The sequence below is a fragment of the Micromys minutus genome (assembly GCF_963924665.1).
Source record: "Micromys minutus genome assembly, chromosome: X".
NCBI lineage: Eukaryota > Metazoa > Chordata > Mammalia > Rodentia > Muridae > Micromys > Micromys minutus.
In genome coordinates, this window is record NC_137970.1 from 29294464 (window position 1) to 29300165 (window position 5702).

A 5702-nucleotide genomic window follows, 5' to 3' on the forward strand; every position below is an offset into this window, starting at 1 on the left:
GTTATTTTCCAGTTTTATGTAACATTCTTTAAAGGAGGTAAGAGCTCAAACTCAGAACTTCACATTCTATGTCTGTCTCTGTGTGAGTGTACACATGTATGTGCCACAGCAAGTGTGTGGAGGTCAGAGGACCCTGTTTTATGAAGGCTGAATCGAGTGTATGGGTTGGTTGGTTGGTTTTGTTTAATTTTGGAATTATCTTGTGTGGCTATCCTCCAACTCACCAGCAGTTGAGAATAATATTGAACTCCTGAACATCTTGCCTCCACTTGCCATATTTATAGAGATGAGCCACCATGCCTTTAACAGTCTTTTCTAAAAGCCCACACTAATACATGTGCTGTCTTCCATCACATCTCCAGTGGTAGTGACTGAATTGACTAAAGAATGAAGCAGTTCAAAAAAAAAAAAAACAACTTATTAGATATCCAGGGAAGCTGGCAAAGTGGTTATATGACCGTAGTCAAGGACAGAACTAATACTGCCACTCCCTTGGCCAAGCATATACAAACCACCACACCATATAACCAACCTCCCACCTCAAGTACCAGGATTACTTCTATTTTTTAATAGCATTATTTAATGTTTCACAACTAACTAAAAGTATGTAAAGTGTTGTGCTTTGCCATAATGTTTTATTTTGTTGTGATCTGCAGGCTGTAGAGAGAACTTAGTGGAAGAGTATTTGCCTAACATGCATGAGACACCCTGTGTATGTCCTCAAAAAAATAAAATTCTCCATGTATAACCCAAAGTCTAGTATTAAAGATAAACAAAATATGTTAAGATAGGAACAACTTTGCTCTGTTATATAATCTTTATTGAATTAGTCACCCCTAGAAGAAATAATATTGCAAACATATTTTTTAAAAAGGAAGATTCTGTTTCAGGTTTACTTTAATAATAGTTTCTATATATATCCTGCCACAAAAAGGAAAAAGATACTAGCATTTTCATTAACTATAGAAAGGAAGTTACCTACAAATAAATATTTTGCAGATCTTAGTGTCTTATTTATTAAATTCTGAAATTGTAAGCATTTTCCATTATGAGACCCCTGGCTGGCTTCTTTACAGATATACTGACTTAGGAATTTAAGGAGCCCAGAATAGTTAGTTCAGTCTTGAAACATACCATAATTGGTAGATTTATATGTACTAGTTTTGCAATACTACAATGCTACAATAATGAAGACTGTGAGGTAATAGGATTATGAGGCCTGGCAAAAAGCTTGATATTCTTAGTCAGTTGTTTTTGAAAGAGTAAAAAGACCATTCACTGTGGTGTAGAATTTCAACAGAAGTTACCAAGAGAGCTATATATTGATATCCAAAGACTGAAATTAGACTCTGGCTTTATAATTATTCACAAAGTAAGAGTTAAAACTTTAAAACTTTTTAAAAAGAATTTCAAAATATTTAGAAGAAAACACGAGAAAATCTTGACCTTGGGTTTGACAGTAGTTTCTCAGATAATACACCAAAAAAGGAAACAGGAAAGTTGGACTTCATTAAAATTTGGTATTTGTTGTGCTTCAAAGGACTTCACCAAGAGAGATTTTAAAGAGAATGGCCAGGTGTGATGACAAAAACCCATAATCTCAGAACTTGGGAGGCAGAGACAGAAGGATCTTTGAAAGTTCCTGGCCAGCCTGAGCTACATAGTGAGTTCTAGGCCAGCCAGAGCTACCTAGTGAGATCCTTGCAAAATTAAACCAAGACAACGACAGGAAGAGAAACAGGATGGAAGGAATGTTTTCATAAGAGAATTGTATATAAGACACCCAAAGAACTCTCAATGGATTCATAAATTGAGATTTTTTTAAATGGGCAAGACTTTTCTCCAAAAATATGTAATTGGTTACTTAAAAAGATGCTCAACAACATTGGTTATTAGAGAAATGCAAATCAAAAATTATCATAGAATGCCGCTTCACACGTACTAGGATGGATCTACTGAAGTACAAGAAGCATTGCTGAAGATGTGGAGAGAGTGGGAACAGAAAATGGTGCCGCCACCTGGGGAAGCAGTCCTTTGTAAGGATAAGCACAAAGTCATCAAGCGACCCAACGATTCTGGGTATGTGCATGCTCAAGATAACATGTCCATGCAAAAACTTACATATGAATTTTCATGTAGCAGACTAAATCACAATAGCCCCAAAGTGGAGACCACCCAAATGCATGGAGAAATAATAATAGAATACCCTACACAGAAGGTTAGTAACAAAAAAGGAAAAAGTACTTCTCTAACAAATGGACCTTAAAAACACAATGATAAGTACAAGAAACAAGTCATAAACTACTATATATCATAAGATTCCATTTATATGGAGAAATGCTCAGACCAGGAAAAATTTACATACAAATAACGAAGGGATTACAGGTAACCTAGAGCTGAGGTGATAAGAATAGACAAATTTCCTCCAAATCATTACACCTTGAATAAAGACTGTTTATGCAAAGTTAATAAAACTATTACAAAACCAATTTATGATATGATTTTCTTATTTAATGACTTTATCTTTGCCTTGTACCATTTTACTTTTTTCCCTAATCAGTATTCTTAAGTTATTGCCATTCTCTCTAACAATTACTCAGTGTAGTAAGAAAAGTAACTTAGTTTTCCAAAAAAGGGTTTGCTTTCAGGAATGTTATCCAAAATGAATTTGTACATATGTAGAGATGTTGTGTTAAATAATAATTTAAAAATGTTACCACGCTACTACTGGCAGACAGGCCGGTGGGCCTTGTTTTCATCTAGGCAGACTCTCTGACCTGTAGCTCTGAAATCTCTACTCAACTTGCTAATTTCTTGTGGCAGGTTGCTGCCACGCCAGCCCCACATATCCCAATTCCTTGGCTGGCTGGGGTGCCCTGCCACTGTACCTTTCTCTAGAACTTCACTGCATGAAGGAAAACACCACAGAATTTTAGTTTAGAATCAACAGGTAACACAATCGTTGGGCACAACAACTAACATCCTAATTACTAAGCCATATAAATATAAATCCTCCGGTGGCGAACCCTGGAGGATTCACCAGCTAAACCTGGGGCCACTTACTTGTTACATTTTGTCGTCCAACTGTCCCTGTCCAAAAAATAAGACCTCTTCTCCCTGCCTCTTCTCATCCCCTCTCCGACCCAGATTCCCTGAAATCTTTATTCACACACACACACACACACACACACAGAGAGAGAGAGAGAGAGAGAGAGAGAGAGAGAGGGAGAGAGAGAACTCCAAAACACTAGGTAGGAAATCTGAGGCTTTTTAAAAAGTTGTTCGATTTGCTGAGAAGAATGTGACATCCAAGATCATTTGATTGGTGGGCTGATTTTTGAGACAGTCTCACTATGTAGCCTTTGCTGTCCTGGAGCATGCTATGCAGACCTGGCCTTGGACCCACAGAGATCTGCCTGTGTCTCTCAGGTATGGTAGGATTAAAGATGGAAGACACCAAGTCTGGCCATCCAAGGTCATTTAAGTGTGAGTCCATGTAATCCTCCTTACTATCTGGAAATAGAAGATAGCTCAGAGCAAAAAGCTGCTAGCCAAGGCTGCACTGTATGTGTGAGGCGAAGACCTCGTCTTTGAACAGTTCTCATATATAGCTTCTCTCCATGTGCCTCTTGAACCCCAGTTAACAGCCTCTCCCAGAGAAGAGCTTCAGTCTCAGCCTGAGCTACAGGTGGGAATGAGATGGAGACCAGTAGTCATTCTCTCAGGCTCCAAAGCTCTGACTAAAGCTACTCCTGCCAGAGAACAAGTACCCAAAGAGCTGTCAAATGTCATGTCTAAGTAAGCATGTTTGGGTGGGCAAGATGGGGAAAAGCCTCTTGGAGAGAAGCTATTGGCTTTTTGTGGTTTTGGTTTTGTTTGTTTTCCCTACTTATATGTTTAAATGGGAAAAGCAAAGAAAAAGGAAAGGAACATGATGTGTCCTAGGTATGGTGGAGGAGTTTATTGTAGGTATGTGGGAGAGCTTCATCAGAGGCAGGAACATCTGGGAGAGAGTGAACAGGACCAGACTGAACTGGGCCTTGTGAGGAGAGGAGGGAGGGAAAGACAGAGGGGAGAGCAAGGGAACCACATGCAGCAGCCAGAAGGCCCAAAGGTACAAAGAGAAAGAGTACCCAAAAGGGCTAGATAGAGGAGAACAGCCCAACCTCCTGGGCTCAAGAGTTCAGGGTATGGGGCGGGATACCAGCTAGGAGGACCTGGTAGGGGTTGAGGAATACTGGGAGAATGTTGACTGTGTGACTCTGCCATTTGACCCAGGTTTGAAACCTAACAGTGTTTGTATGTATATCTGTGCATGTTGGACAGAGGGCGACATCTGGTATCTTCCTCAATTGCTTGTCACTGTAGTTTTGAGACAGGGTCTGTCCATTAACCTGGAACTTACTGACTGGCAAACAAACTCTAGGAATCATCCTGTCTCTACCTGCCTACTAGTCCTAGATTTACAGATATGTCCCTACATACCTGGTCTTTTTTTTTTAAATCTTAGAACAGGGTCTCACTGGGTAGCCCCTTGGCTAGCTTGGAACTGCTGCTATATAGACCAGACTGGCACTGAACTCAGATCTGCTTGCCTCTCTACCTTCCAGATACTGAGATTAAAAGCATGTTCCACCTTACCTGTCTCTACCTGGCTTTTTACATGTATTCGAGAAATATAAACTCAAATCTCTATGCTTGTACAGCAAGAACTTTACTGGCTGAGCTATGCCTCTACAGTCCTGTACAACTGGAGCCCTGACTCCTTCCCCCAAACCATCCTCTCCTCCCAATAGCCAGAGATATGGCATTTTATGTCTCAGCTGTTTTCCAAGCCTGTTCAATTTCTGAAAAACTGTACCCATAAATAAAGAAGGTGTGATGTATTCTAGTCATTTGGGTTTCCTCGGTATAAGGAAAACCTCACTACCCACACATACATGTAGTCTGCCCCTTGTGTTTATATCCTGGCAACCACTGTAGATTTGAGTTTATGCAAAAGGAGCTCCAACTGGCCCACATTCCCTCAGTCCTGTGCCTGAAAGCCCAAAGCCCTTCAAAACAAAAGCATATCCAGGAAGATGCCTGGACTGGTTGGTTGGTTGGTTGGTTGGTTACTGTTTACAGACTCTTGGGCCATACAACAGACTTCCCTCTGCTTTCTTCATGCCTATGTAGTTGTCTCCAGGCCTCTGTAGAGAAGATTTTATGAAAGAGTTCATATGAAGCTTTGCTAAATAGTATGTTCCTCTTCTGAATGTGCTAAAAACCAAAAAGATTTTTTTTTCAAATTATCAGAGCTGCTTTGTGTTCCCCTGGGTCTCTACCTTTGATAGTCACTGAGACAAAGAGCAAAAGAATGGGAGCCAGAGCTGAAATTACCCCTGCTATTTGGGTTTGTGTAAGAAAATTGGTTTGAGAGATATTTTCTTTGTTCTTATTTTCTTTAGCCCTGAGTTGAAGAAAAGCTCTCTCTCTCTCTCTCTCTCTCCCTCTCTCTCTCTCTCTCTCTCTCTCTCTCTCTCTCTCTCTCTCTCTCTCTCATTGAAATTTGAAACTATCTTTTAAAAAGTGAAATATTCTCTACCCAGATCTATATTGTAAAGTGCTTTCAAGATACAGCCCCATTCATCACAGAGGTGTTTCAGGGTGCCCCTCCCCCAAGCTCTCCTGAAAGTGGCAGGACTGAGCTGAAATGGGCA